Source organism: Dreissena polymorpha, chromosome 3 (assembly GCF_020536995.1).
Source record: "Dreissena polymorpha isolate Duluth1 chromosome 3, UMN_Dpol_1.0, whole genome shotgun sequence".
Classification (NCBI taxonomy): Eukaryota; Metazoa; Mollusca; class Bivalvia; order Myida; family Dreissenidae; genus Dreissena; species Dreissena polymorpha.
In genome coordinates, this window is record NC_068357.1 from 114769440 (window position 1) to 114786120 (window position 16681).

At 31.7% G+C, this 16681-nt stretch overlaps 1 non-coding gene across 1 annotated transcript; it reads right to left on the reverse strand.

The window, feature by feature from the left end:
* Positions 1 to 11995: 11995 nt before the first annotated feature.
* On the reverse strand, positions 11996 to 12067 carry Trnat-agu (transfer RNA threonine (anticodon AGU)). Its single transcript has one exon. It is a non-coding gene; the product is annotated as a tRNA-Thr (tRNA).
* Between the last annotated feature and the right edge of the window lie 4614 nt (positions 12068 to 16681).

The following is a 16681-nucleotide window of genomic DNA, read 5'->3' on the forward strand; positions in this document are numbered from 1 at the left end:
ACCATTAGAGCGTACCATGATTTTAAGCCTCGCATGATAAATTTGACTTGATACACGATTAATGTAATAAGGTTTTGCATTATAATCATTTAAACCTTGGAACACGTCGATGACGCTGATATCAACAGAGATATTATGTGTTGAAGTTGCATTTGAACTTTGTTGACTGCAACGCTTATACACTAGGTGCATCTTCATATATATCCCAAAAATTGCGTTTGTATATGAAGCATCCATGCCGATTTACGATGCTTATTTTTTACTCATGACTAATGAATAAATTTATATATGCGTAAATCATTAGTCACTAGACAACAAGAATTAAATCAAAATAAATGTGAAATCAGACCGGAAATATAACACGTTATAAGCTTTGAATGAGTCTACACTGCCCTCCTACTTTTCCTAGGTTACGCAACAGACTCACAATAGTTCGACTTTCTTCGATAATTTCAACACCGCATTGATATGGCGTGTGTCTGCTTAGCTAAATCAATAAACTGTTAAAGGGGCCTTTTCACAGATTTTTGCATATTTTGAAGTTTGTCATTAAATGCTTTATATTGTATTTATATTGTAAACATTGGATCTTAAAAGCTCCAGTAAAAAATCAAGAATAAAATTAAAAAAAGTAAAAAAAAGTAGCCAGTACCAGGGCTCGAACCAGTGACCCCCGGAGTCCTGGAGTTAGTCTGAAGTAAAAACGCCTTTGCCATCTCGGCTATTCCGCCGGGTATACACAGCTTAAGTATTTTATTTCTTATATAAGCAATCTTCGTAGTTTCGTAAATTTAAACGACAACAACAGAACAATCCAAATTATTCAATCGTTTCGCGTTGCAACGCTTTATAAGTTTTAGGTTTTCAAATCGTCAAAAGATACATATAATGGCTATATTGGACTATGGTAAATGTTCAGTAATACTGTTTCCTCACAAATATCATAACTAAAACGAAAATTTGCGAATCTGAAACAACTTTTTTCAATTTTGTCAATTTACCAAACCGCGAAAAGATCCCTTTAAGCTTCGTACATGCTTTAAATAGAACAATGCTATATACAAAGGTTAAGGTCAGGAGTGGCGTCTTGATCGCAAACTACTTGGACATAGAGAACATACTATACCATCAAGCTCAGTTTATACACGTAAACATATACTATATACTATTTACACTTATAAGAATCGGAAATGTAATAATTTATAGAGATTTGTTCAGTTTCAATATTAAACTGACAATATAACATTTATTATTTTGATGGAAGATTGTATACGTTGACGTATGGTTTTCTTACGTGTAAAATATATAATGATTGTTCCCAAAAAATTAAATGGTTTTAGGAGACAGTGGCTGGTTTCAGAAGTCAAACACGAGTAATGGGTAGTCCAAAAAGCAAAAGAGCGGAGAATGTTGATAATTTACGGGGCTTGGGTAGTTTTTACAGTTTATTGTGATATCAAATTGTCAAAGCGAAAGATATTTTCTAGTATTCAAATTATGTGTTATTTTCCTATGTTGTCAGTAAATAATTTATTTGTCTTTGGAAGACAGCCACCAATAGTTATGTAATTAAAGTATGATGACACGATTAATGTAATAAGGTTTTGAATTATAATCATTTAAACCTTGGTACACGTCGATGACGCTGATATCAACAGTGATATTATGTGTTGAAGTTGCATTTGAACTTTGTTGACTGCAACGCTTATACACTAGGTGCATCTACATATATAACCAAAAAAAAATGCGTTTGTATATAAAGCATCCATGCCGATTTACGATGCTTATTTTTTACTCATGACTAATGAATATATTTATATATGCGTAAATCATTAGTCACTAGATAACAAGAATAAAATCAAAATAAATGTGAAATCAGACCGGAAATATAACACGTTATAAGCTTTGAATGAGTCTACACTGCCCTCCTACTTTTCAATCGGCTTATATATGTACACGCAAATACAGTTGCCATATTAGAAACATTCGTGATCATTAATGACGCGTTTTGATAATAAATTCAGGACTCGTGACTAAAATAGCATATGTGCAGATTTAAAATAGGACAACCATTATTATATCAAAATCGAAATAAATGTGTAATCAGAAAAGAAATTATAAACGTTGTCAGCTTTAAATTATTTTACACTGCTCATCTACTTGTCATTTACTTCATTTGCATAATGAGCTGGTTGAGATTTTTCAGCAAGTTTTGAATTGCGTCCGAGGAAAGGACCAGTTAAAATTGGGTTTCATTAAGTGCGCAGAATAAATGTTTTCTTATTATGTTGTTCTCTCTCCCCACTCATTCCCTTCCGCGAAACCCTTCAGGTGTTGCAATTCTTTTGAAAACTAGAAACTAATGTCTTGTATTTAACAATTCATTACAGTATTGAGAATGCAACTCCCTTCAGACATAGTTGGGTCACACCGACGTTGAAAGAGATATTACAACGCAGATATGAATGTCTTATAGATACAAAAATATTAATTATCCCACTAAAAAAAGTTTAGATGGAAAAAGGAATTCCATGGATGACTATTATTTGAATTATGCTGACAGTGTATGCATACGTGTTGTTTGGCGATATTTCAAACAAACTATTGTGTTTACTGAATATTTAAAATAATTGCATCTAGTGATCAATTTTGTAAATACGTTATTTTTATGTGTTCACGTTTTACGTTTTTTTAATAACATAAAGTGGGCATTTACATAGTAGGCTTTCCAGACTAAATAAAGAAAAAGCTGACGTAATGTTTGTTATATGTTAACATCTAAAACATGATGGCATATTTTAATATTTATATCACATGATGCATGATGACTCGACAGTTTCACATTTTTTTAAAACAGCGACCAGGGATGTAACTAAATTTAAGTTTGACAGCTGGAATAAAAAAAGCACAACAATTTAACACCTGAACAACAAGCGCACATAAAATACTGCCGACGACAATGTACAGAGCGAAATTTACTGGCAGGACCGTCACTCCCTTTAAGTAATAAAAACGAAATTGCAAACATCGGAAATGACTTCGATAAGTGAGTTAATGTCATTCTCAATTTGGTTGGAATTATGCTTTTATTAAACATGTTGATATATATATATATATATATATATATATATATATATATATATATATATATATATATATATATATCGGACCAATAACATAGTGAAGTCTTTCGGTCTTATTAGTCCACACCGGAATTATCAGTAAACAGCAAAAACAATAACAATAAAAAACATTCATAAAAATATATACAATTTAACATAATTAAAATTAAAATCAATTAAAACACTTCATAAACAGTGTATTCTTTGAGTTAATAGCAGTGTTGAGGCAATGTAAAAATATTGTGCAAGTATATCATATACAGCAAGCAGCCGCAGCTAACTAAGGCCATGAAAACAACATTCTCATGGATATAGTTTTAGTTCACGGCGCGTAGTGTAATGAATGGTGCGTGCATACGTGTTTTGTTATAAAAAGTAGTTAAACTTTTTTCCAATCTCACGTTGTGAAACCTTTTGTGGTATAGAAAGCGGTTGGTTTGCTCCGGAATTTTAAACTACGAACAACTCTCAATTGTGGAAATTTTAACGATTCAAGACCTTTTTATGTCTAAAAAAAGAGTAAAACTAGCAACAATATTATGTTTTGATGACTTTAAATCAAGTGATCTGATGCTAATTTGAAAAATTTGCAACCATCATATACACACTTCAAAATCATGATCTATTTGAAATAAGATTTATATTCGTTGAAATAATGTCCACTTTAAGTGTAAAGTGTAAAGTTTTCTTCATATGTTTTACAGCAACACAGTTGTAAACTTCATTCACTTTAGCGCTTAGAAACATAAACAAAGTAGATATTCTTTTCATTGACAAAGTTGACTTTTATGACATCAATCACAAATGAACTCGTGTTATAAAATGTTTAAGTAAACACTGACTAATGGTAATTTTGTTTATCAAATATGTGAGCTGACTTTTCCCAAAAGCATGTGAGCGTTTCATGATAACCTACGATTGTTTGTGAACATTCTTGCTACATATGACATACTGTTACCGCGATATAAATTCTGACACCAGATTAACGCATATTAACAGACGTTGTTAGTCGTATTACCTTTATTTATTTATTTTATAGCATTCTTGTAAAAAAGAATCTTTGGTGACTTTAATGTAATTATACGGACATGATACTGCCATTATGCCCAGTGTAATACATCATTTAAGCCTAAGGGAAATATTATCATCTTATTATCTTGGTAACAACGTTCATTTCATGTCCTGGTATGACCACTTAATTCGAAATCTGTTGAGAGCAAGGCTCAAACATGAGGGCTAAATCATATTTATGAAACCGTAGAATGAGTGAAAATATCATTCATTTACGCGTTTGATATTTTGTCAGTACGGCTTTTCGTTTTTTTGTCCATAATAAAAGCTTGCGTTTCTGTCGCCATATGACAAGAAGAGTGGGAAGAAAACATAAAAAAATAAAATCTAAATTGATGGCATGTTTTGCAATAAAATGTACTTTGGAATCTAGTGTTTGTTGTATTCAAGTATCACAAGATTGTTACAAACGAGAACTTCCCTTTGTCTGTTGTGCGCGCCTGTCTATTGCTTCTAATCATGTATTAGATTGTGATAATAAATTACGGTGGATATACTGCATAAAGTCTACCGTTATAAGCCATGAATGATATCAATAAATAAAACAAATAAAAGTAAAATAAAGTTCATAGTGAAAAAACGCATTTTTAAGCAAAAATAACCAATTATTAATCACAAGTTAGACTTTAATCTTATACGTTATCACAAATAAGCAAACCTTCAAGAAAAAGGGTACATAAGTTAGCGAAATTTCGGTTTCGCAAAGTTTTTCCGGTAGCCGTTATAATCTATTATTTAAACGATAAGGCATATCAACCAACAGGGATATGATTTTTTATCATCCATATTTTGCTCTCAACAATTTACAATTGAGACAAATCTCTATTTCAATATCACTTCTATTTCAGATTAGTTTATATCAAATATCTATTATATTTTATCGTTTCTTATATTTAATGTAGCTATATCCATTTTCGGCGACCATTCCACCACCCGTTCTATAACCGTTCCTCTGTCATACACATAAAAACATTGTGAATTCAACCTGAACATGTGTAAAAAAAATTTTCAAAGTATATCTCTGTGTATGTTTCTTGATTTAAGACTCAAGAGAAAGTTAACAAAAATGCTTGAAAATGTAGAAAAAAAGAAAGTTGTACTACTTTAAAAGGTACATAAGAGTTTATTCAACATACATTAGGCTTTAAGCCCATGAGTAAACACATTTTACAACACAATATATTCACAAATGGTCAATGGCGTACAGAATTGTTAACATAACGTAGATCAAATGCTTAATACAACAAATTCATGCACACTTTATCGTATATTGTATTTTTTTTTATATATAAATTAGATAAATAAATGAAGGTACTTGGAGAGAAACTACTGATAATATAAGTCAGCTCTCAATTTAAATGCTTTAAAAACAAAAATGGATAGATTTCGTACACTTTTTTCATTGTCAGTCTGAACTGACAATAAGTAAGTCTTTTTTCAGTAAGAATTCGATAAACTTTATCATGTTTGTATTTTTCTAATAGTATTTACTTATGTATTTCTTACGTAAATTAATAAATGTTGGGCATTCAAGTAAAAAATGAAATTCATCCTCAAGGACGTTACAGTGTTTGCATTTTCTATTTTGAAAAGGTATTTTTTCAGGCTTGTGCCATCTCCCTGCTTCCACTTCAAGTCTATGGGCAGATACTCTAAAACGAGTTAACGCCATCCTAAATTTTGAGACATTAACAAAATTTAAATATGGTTGTAACTGAAAGCTACTAAAAAGTCTATAAGTTCTACCTCTGGTCGTGTTTTCCATTTCACTTGACCAGGTTTGCAAAAACATATCAGAAATACGTTGTTTAGCTACTGATAAAAATATCTTAATATCTCCTACCCCTTGAAAAAACCACACATCACTAAAACCTAATCTGTCTAATACATCCTTGAGAGATTTAACCCAAGACTTTTTTTCTGGGTATATATCATGATCATGTAATAACATATCGTAAACAATTTTTATGTACTTGACATCATCGGATTGTAATATTTTAAACCAGTACTTTAAAACACAAATTATACGTTTATTTATTAACGGTACACGTCCCAGTTCTCCATAAACGAAATTATTTTGTGTTTGCAACCTAACACCTAACACTTGTTTACAGTATCGTATATGTATTCTTTCAATCTGAACACTATTATTTAACCCCCATACTTCACAACCATAGCTTAGAATAGGTTCAATAAGTTTATTAAAAAGATCAAGTCTATGATTAACTGATATATCTGGGTATTTAACTAAATTAGATTTCAGCTTGTATATTGCTTTAAGAGCCTGTCCTGAGAGTGCATCATACGTTAATGAAAAAGAACCCCCAGTGGTAAATACTATGCCTAGGTATGTAAAACTATTCACTATTTCTACAATGTGTCCTTTGTAATAAAAATTTTAATTTCGTCTATTATGTCCTCCTTTTTTAAAAATTAATATTTTTGTTTTATTCACATTAACGCATAGCTTCCATTTAGTACAATACTGCTCTAATAAATCTAATCCATTTTGCCCTCCGGCTTCCGATTCTGCAAATAATACAATATCATCAGCATATAACAATAAAAACAGTTTTAACATACCAAGATTAACTCCTTCAAACTTATTTAGCATAAAATGTTCCTCGATATCATTTAAATACATTGAGAACAAAAATGGCGATAAAGATTCAACTTGTCTCACTCCCAAATAGCATGTAAACGAATCGTGACTGATTTCATTATTAAATTGTATTTTCGATTTAACAACATTGTACATCGATCTAACTATATTCAACATTTTACCACGTACCCCTAATTTTATCAATTTATACCATATGATATCTCTTACTATAAATTCAAATGCTTTCGTAAAATCGACAAAAGCTGTGTATAGTTTTTTATTTTGATTCAAAATATGGTTGATAATACCCTGCAGAACAAAAATATTGTCAACAGTTCCCATACCTTTTCGGTATCCGGCTTGAGCTTCTATGTACACATTTTATGTTTCACCCCACATGTTCAATCGACTATTAATTATTTTACTAAATAATTTTGCTATCGTACTTAACAGTGTTATTCCTCTATAATTATTCGGGTCATCTAAATCCCCCTTCTTATGCAGCGGAACAATAAATCCTTCGCTCCAAGCCTCTGGGAAATAACCTATATCAAACATTTTATTAAAAAGTAAATGTAAAACCCTAAGAAAGGATTCATTTGTAACACCGTGTTTAAGAAACTCATTTAAAACGTAATCAGGACCAGCAGATTTACCATTTTTTAAAGATTTACATGCCTTTTTAATTTCGTCTTGAGATATTTCAATGTTTAAATCATCGAACATTACCTGAAATTCCTCATTTAGGTATCTTTCATTAAAAAACAGAATGTCTTCATCTGGCTGATAAAAATGGGTGTCTGGATCATTAATGGATTTAAAGTATCGAAAAAAATCATCAGTCTTTAATTTATCTGACTTGCATGGCTTTACCGATCCCTTTAATAAATTCCAATATTGTTTTGCATCTAATAATCGGTTATGTTCTAAAATCTTTGTCTGCTCTAAATCATAATTATATTTATGTTTTCTTACTAAACATTTATAGTTGCTCCGGGATTGAACCATCAAAATTCTATTTTCATCCGACCTGTCCGTTTTATTATGTTCAAGTTATTATAAAATTCAGATTTTGCCCTTTGACACTCGTCATTAAACCATTGATTACTGTTATTATCGCGATGTTTACCTCTAACTTGAGTGTTTATGGTCTTTTTGAATAAAGGTGAACAGACATCATCAATTACAGTACAAAATTTTTCTAAACAATTATCTAATGACGCCGAACTATTTATAAGATCGATATCATTACATATATTAATCAAACATTGAGTAGTTCCTGAATTATTGAAAGATTGTATATAAATATCCTTTTTTTCATTATCCCATTTGAATACGTGCGGTACTTTATCGCACTCATTTATAACCCTGTCATTAACACAACAATTATTTTTAACAGAAGTCATGTGAAATTGTACTACACAGTGGTCAGATAATACATTCGGATCAAGTACTTCAAACTGATCAATACATGAAAATAACAATGGCGTACACATAACCAGATCAATAACACTCGATCCTCGACTCGTAACACGAGTAAACTTTCCTAATTGACAATCGACCCCTACTCTACCATTTAACACTTTTAAACCAGACATTTTACAAAAATCAAGTAAACATTTACCATTCTCGTTTACATTTTTATCTTGACTTATCCTCGGTAAAATAATATCTACAACATAATCATCTGGTAATAAATTGAAACGGTGTAAACCATCATTTTCGACATAATCAGGTTTATTACCAATTCTTGAATTAAAGTCACCACAAACAATAAACTCACAGTTATTATTAAAATTACATTGAAATTGAATCATATCGTTTAAGATTAGATCAAATATGCTTTCATTAACAAACATTTCTCTACTACTTCCTTGTGGCACATTATATGCTAAACAGAGTAAAACATCGCTCTTGCTTTTAAACAAATTGCCTTTTAATTTAACCCATATAAAACAATCATCGGTATTTTTTAAGAATTCAACATCGTTTTTCAATCGATCAGAGATAAATATTATTATCCCCCCACTATCTCTTTTTGAGCCTTTTAATTTAACACTTCTGTTTAATATATAAGAATGAAACCCGTCCACAGAATAATCGTACAGTTTGTTTGACCAGGTTTCAGTAAATAATAAAATATCGTTTTTTGCAAACAGTTCTTTCATTTCCACCGACTGCAATTTATTGTACCGTTTTCCAACTAGTCCCTGTACATTTAACATACTAAGTCGAATCCCCGTGTTCTCTCCACAGCTGTCCTATTTCTGGTCCAATTCACCGCGCTTGGCTGCGTTCTGTGTCCGTGTTTTATTAATAGTACCGCTATTTGGGGTTTTTCCAACACTCTGTGTGTTTCTGGTCGATTGCGCTTGTGAGGATTTACCACTTTTAATTCGTTTTACTGCATCGGAATAATTCGCTTTTTGCGTTTGATTTTGCGAACATATATGGACGATACACTGATATTTTATGATGATGGAATATGGTGGGCGGATTTTCTATCGGACAAAACGCTGGGCTTTAATTATAAAAGCCGTGTACATTGACAAAGAGGGACCGACACTCTTATGGTGTCAAGTGGTAAATCATCAACGACGCTTTAATGAAATGACTTTTCATGAGCTCAACTAGGAAATGAATGTTTAACGATCGATGCTCAACGCTTTGACGATCATCAAGTGAAATATGGTGTCTCTATAAAAGACAAGTTGTTTGAAAGGTCATTTGAATTTCCTGAAAGCAAATACCCATCCTCAACTCGTCATATTATCAGATTGGTATTGTAACATCACGAGCTAATCACAATCAAAACGCTGAAGGCGCTGAAGGTGTTCGCTATTGCATAATCATAGACGAAACTATTTTTTCAAAATTAATCGCATTTTTAAAATAGACGCAAGCCATTCAAATTTATAAAGAATGTTTCTTAACGCAAGGGTCGAAATGTGTGTGTGTGCACTGGTTATCATCAAATTTATTTTATAGAAAAAACTTAGACAAAATAACAACAACTTGACCGTTTTTTGACGTTCTGAAAGCATGGGAAATATGATGAAAATGGTAATGAGAATCAAATGTAAAGAAAATTTGCTATCACCATCATATGAAATAGGGATGGCAACGAATACCGATTTCGGTATTCGAATATTCGGCCACCCTTCCGAACGAATATTCGGATATTCGGTCAACATCTGTTGGAAAAAAGTCAACTTTGTTTACAATCTCATGCACGACGGTTACATTACATTCACCTCTGTGTTGGGCTCAGAACGGACTATTGTTATGAAAGCGTCTCATTCATGTCATGATCATACCAAGCGTTCATCATTGAGGTTACAGTATACTAAACAATATCTTGCACGACGGTTACATTGCATTCACTGCAATAAAGAAAACCATCTCATACCATGATGTCTTATATCAGTCTTAATTCATTATTATAAAATTGATATGGTTTCTTGATGTTAAGAAACCAACAAACATACACACGTCGAAGCAATTCCTAACGTCACTCAATAAACATTATGTTCAATTGTTGACATTTGTAAAGTGCGTGAAATGATTCCATCTGCGTAAATGGGCAATAAAATAGTTCCAAAGAGTTGCATTAAAACTCGCAAGTTTTTGCACGATTTATCGTACATTTAAAAGTCATATTTCTTAATTTAATGCATGCGATCTTAAATATCAAATCAAATATACATTGAATGCTTTTTTTCGGTTTTAGCTATTCTATAGACAAAATGGCGTGCTGAGCCTTTCGCAGAGTTGTATGTGAGAGCAAGGAACGACAACTCTGCGTGAAGATTGCTTTGTTTACCGTACCATTACTCCATGAATTATACTTTCGTTTTTACCAGAAGTTGAGTAAATTATTTTCTAAAAGCTTTTTTGATTGGACAACGTGATTATAACCATACGATCTGTTTTGTTTTTCACACCAAGTCGGCTCTTTCTTTACTCATTTAATCTTTGATCATTTTAAATGTAATTCGAGTTATTAGATCATGACGGGTCGGTGTTTTAATTGCCATACGGTCTTATTTGTTTTTTACACAAACTTGGCTTTTCCTTTACTCATTTAATCTTTGATAATTTTAAATTAAATTCGAGTCATTGGATCAAGTGCAGGTCGGTGTTTTGATTGCCGACGCAATTTGCACCTATCATAATTTTGACACAAAGTGTCTGGCTTTGTTAGCGGGATTTATGACCGGTATACTGTCATCACCATAGCGACGCATTATCGCGCCAACCGGAATAAACATTATGACAATAGGAACAACTTTTTTGACAATGTTTGAACGATTTTTACGCATACAAATTCTTTGAAATTACTCGATTTTTTTATTTTTCTTCCGAATATTCGATTCGGAAAACGGGACCGAATATTCGGATATTCGGATATTCGTTGACATCCCTAATATGAAATGAATTTGGTTGGAATATGGAATACGTATTACACTAAGAATATAGTTTCACGATGAAATATTTATTGAAAATGTACCCTTGGACTTTAATAACATGTTTGTAAATTGACATTTTTAGTTTACTTACAATAAATAAAAATTATTATCCAACAAAATCTCACACAATAACAACTACACTGTTTTGGTTGTAGAGAACTAGATGAATATACTTAATTATAAACTTATATGAGACTAATATCAACTTCTGAAAAACAAACCTGACACGCTATATTCGTTGGCTCATTTGGAACTCGAACTCATGACAGGTCACGGATTACATATTTGAGTCAAAAATCAGCTATATAAACAGAAGTTTAAGCAAATTATAAATGACGAATGAGTTAAATATTTTAAAGAACTAGATATATATTAGATTAAGAAAAACAATTAAATTTTCATTTGCTACATTTGGCTAATGTGAATTAACGAAAAGTGATGTCAAAGTGGATAAGACCCCGAGTCCTAATACGTGGTCCAGAAAACTAGCTATTAGCGTTCCTCACATTGAGTCAGACTATTTAGACCATCCTGAAAATAAAATATGTCACATCAAGTGTATCATAGTTTGAAAAAAGGAATTTTAAATTATACAAATCAATCTGAAATTAACACAAGCTTCAAGAGTGTGATATGTTATTATTAGGAAATAATACTTAATTGCATTACAACTAACTCTTAAAACATAAAACCAAGGTGGTTATTCTCATTTTTTGCAAAAATAACGTGTAAGGCTCCAGTGGGGATCGAACCCACGATCTCCTGTTTACTAGACAGGCGCTCTGCCACTGAGCCATGGAGCCGATAAACGCTATTTGTACAACTGGCCACTATGAATTTTCGATATGTTGTGTAGATCACTTTACGGAAGTGAGCTATCTTTCTACACATAGATATCACAACCTGGTGAAAATTTACTTAGTGAGTGGCTAATGGTAATTGTGTTTGAATAAATCCAGTCACGTGTTTACACAACCCGGTGACTTAATGTCTAAGAATAAGGCGCATTGTCAAATCAAAGCGCTGAAGGCACTGAAGTTGTTCGCTATTGCATAATTTTAGACGCAACTCATTATTCAAAATTAATCGCAAGTTTGAAATGAACACATGCCATTTAAATTTATAAAAAGTGTGTTATAACGCACGGGTCGAGATTTGTGTTCGCTTTGTATCATCGATGGTGAAGAAATATACTTATAATAAGGCATGTGAGGGCACGTATGATGTGCTCTCACGTAGTATATTTTGTATCTACTTACAAAATTGTGTGGTTTGACTATAGTAACACACATTTTATGCGGTGCATATTCGACTAACAAGGGAAATACAACAACACTAAAGTTAAACTTTTGTTTTTAATGTAATTATTTAGAAACGTAAATTTCAAACTTTATTTGAAAGTATGCTTTTACGAAGACTATCTTTATAAAAGATATTTCTTGTTATATTAAGTTGTTTTTTATATTCGGTTTCAGCGATTATAAAGCATTTTTGTTGTTGTCTATAATATACCTGTAGTAATTGGTGAACTCATGTTCAACGTTTTATAAATTGAGAAACGTTAATATAAACAAGCTTAACCTCATACTATTGCGTTGTTATCACCCTTGCAATTGTGAATACATGAGATATCGCCTCTACATGTTGAGAACCAAAGAACGTTTCACAGACATTTAACATTTAACCCTGCTTTAGTAGCAAGCACTATCAACGAGGTTACGCAACAGACGCACAATAGTTCGACTTACTTCTATAATTTCAATAACACATCACACCGCATTGATATGGCGTGTGTCTGTTTAGCTAAGTCAATAAACTGTTAAGCTTCGTACATGCTTTAAAAATAGAGCAACGCTATATACAAAGGTTAAGATCAGGAGTGGCGTCTTGGTCGCAAACTACTTGGACATAGAGAACATACTATACCATCAAGGTCAGTTGATACACGTAAACATATACTATATATACTATTTACACTTATAAGAATCGGAAATGTAATAATTTATAGCGATTTGTTCAGTTTCAAGATTAAACTGACAACATAGCATTTATTATTTTGTTGGAAGATTTTATACGTTGACGTATGGTTTTCTTACGTGTAAAACATATAATGATTGTTCCCAAACATTTTAATGGTTTTAGGAGACAGTGGCTGGTTTCAGAAGTCAAACACTTGTAATGGGTAGTCCGAAAAGCAAAAGAGCGGAGAATGTTGATAATTTACGGTGCTTGGGCTGTTTTTACAGTTTATTGTGATATCAAATTGTCAAAGCGAAATATATTTTCTTGTATCAAATAATGTGTTATTTTCCTATGTTGTCAGTACATAATTTATTTGTCTTTGGAAGACAGCCACCAATAGTTATGTAATTAAAGTATGATGACACGATTAATGAAATAAGGTTTTGAATTATAATCATTTAACCTTGGAACACGTCGATGACGCTGATATCAATAGTGATATTATGTGTTGCAGTTGTATTTGAACTTTGTTGACTGCAACGCTTATACACTAGGTGCATCTACATATATATCCCAAAAATTGCGTTTGTATATGAAGCATCCATGCCGATTTACGATGCTTATTTTTTACTCATGACCAATGAATAAATTTATATATGCGTAAATCATTAGTCACTAGACAACAAGAATTAAATCAAAATAAATGTGAAATCAGACCGGAAATATAACACGTTATAAGCTTTGAATGAGTCTATACACTGCCCTCCTACTTTTCAATCGGCTTATATATGTACACGCAAATATAGTTGTCATATTAGAAACATTCGTAATCATTAATGACGCTTTTTGTTTATAAATTCAGAACTCATGACTAAAATAGCATATGTGCAGACCTCAAATAGGACAACCATAATTAAATAAAAATCGAAATAAATGTGTAATCAGAAAAGAAATTAAAAACGTTGTCAGCTTTGAATTATTTTGTACTGCTCATCTACTTGTCATTTACTTTTTTGCAAAATGAGCTGGTTCAGATTTTTCAGCAAGTTTTGAATTGCGTCCGAGGAAAGGACCAGTTAAAATTGGGTTTCATCAAGTGCACAGAAAAAATTGTTTTCAAATTATTTTGTTCTCTCTCCCCACTCATTTCATTCCGCGAAACCCTTCAGGTGTTGCAATTCTTTTGAAAACTAGAAACTAATGTCTTGCATCAAACAAATCATTACAGTATTGAGAATGCAACTCCCTTCAGACATAGTTGGGTCACACCGACGTTGAAAGAGATATTACAACGCAGATATGAATGTCTTATAGATACAAAAATATTAATTATCCCATTCAAAAAAGTTAAGATGGAAAAAGGAATTCCATGAATGACTATTATTAGAATTATTCTGACAGTGTATGCATACGTGTTGTTTGGCGATATTTCAAACAAATAATTGTGTTTACTGAATATTTAAATTAATTGCATCTAGTGATCAATTGTGTAAATACGTTGTTTTTATGTGTTCACGTTTTAAGTTTTTTTTTAATAACATGAAGTGGGCATTTACAAAGAAGGCTTTCCAGAATAAATAAAGAAAAAACTGAGGTAATGTTTGTTATATGTTAACATCTTAAACATGATGGCATATTTTAATATTTAAATCACATGATGAATGATGACTCGACAGTTTCACATTTTTTTAAAACAATGTTGTTGTTGAGCCATGAGCGATCAGGGATGTAACTAAATTTAAGTAGTTTGACAGCTGGAATAAAAAAAAGCACAACAATTAAACATCTGAACAACAAGCGCACATGGAATACTACCGACGACAATGTACAGAGCGAAATTTACTGGCAGGACCGTCACTTACTAAGTAATAAAAACGAAATTGCAAACATCGGAATTCGGCTTCGATAAGTGAGTTAATGTAATTCTCAATTTGGTTGGAATTATGCTTTTATTAAACATGTTGATATATATATATATATATATATATATATATATATATATATATATATATATATATATATATATAAATAAATATTTATTTATTTATTTATATTTATATCGGACCAAAAACATATTGAAGTCTTTCGGATTTTCAAAGTTCACATTCCGCATATGCCTGTTATTAAAATGTAAAAGCGGCGTTTATTATTAGTCCACACCGGAGTTATCAGTAAACAGCAAAAACAATAACAATACAACAATCACAAAAATATATACAATTTAACATAATTAAAATCAATTAAAACACTTCATACAAATTGTATTCTTTGAGTTAATAGCAGTGTTGAGGCAATGTAACAAAATTGTTTAAGTATATCATATACAGCAAGCAGCCGCAGCTAACTAAGGCCATGAAAACAACATTCTCATGGATATAGTTTTAGTTCACGGCGCGTAGTGTAATGAATGGTGCATGCATACGTGTTTTGTTATAGAAAGTAGTTGAACTTTTTTTCCAATCTTACGTTGTGAAACCTTTTGTGGTATAGAAAGCGGTTGGTTTGCTCCGGAAATTTAAACTACGAACAACTCTCAATTGTGGAAATTTTAACGATTCAAGACCTTTTTATGTCTGAAAAATATGTAAAACTAGCAACAATAGTATGTTATGATGACTTTAAATCAAGTGATCTGATGCTAATATGAAAAATTTGCAACCATCATATACAAACTTCAAAATCATGATCTATTTGAAATAAGATTTATATTCGTTGAAATAATGTCCACTTTAAGTGTAAAGTGTAAAGTTTTTTTCATATGTTTTACAGCAACACAGTTGTTAACTTCATTCACTTTAGCGCTTAGAAACATAAACAAAGTAGATATTCTTTTCATTGACAGAGTGGACTTTTATGACATCAATCACAAATGAACTCAGGTTATAAAATGTTTAAGGAAACACTGACTAATGGTTATTTTGTTTATCAAATATGTGAGCTGTTTTTTCCCAAAAGCATGTGAGCGTTTCATGATAACCTACGATTGTTTGTAAACATTATTGCTACATATGACTTACTGTTACCGCGATAGAAATTCTGATACCAGATTAATGCATATTAACAGACGTTGTTAGTCGCATTACCTTTATTTTTTATTTTTATAGCATTCTTGTAAAAAAGAACATTTGGTGACTTTAATGTTATTATACGGACATGATACTGCCATTATGCCCAGTGTAATACATCATTTAAGCCTAAGGGAAATATTATCATCTTATTATCTTGGTAACAACGTTCATTTCATGTCCTGGTATGACCACTTAATTCAAAATCTTTTGACAGCAAGGCTCAAACATGACGGCTAAATCATATTTATGAAACCGTAGAATGAGTGAAAATATCATTCATTTACGCGTTTGATATTTTGTCAGTACGGCCTTTCGTTGTTTTGTCCATTATAAAAGCTTGCGTGTCTGTCGCCTTATGACAAGAAGAGTGGGAAGAAAACATAAAAA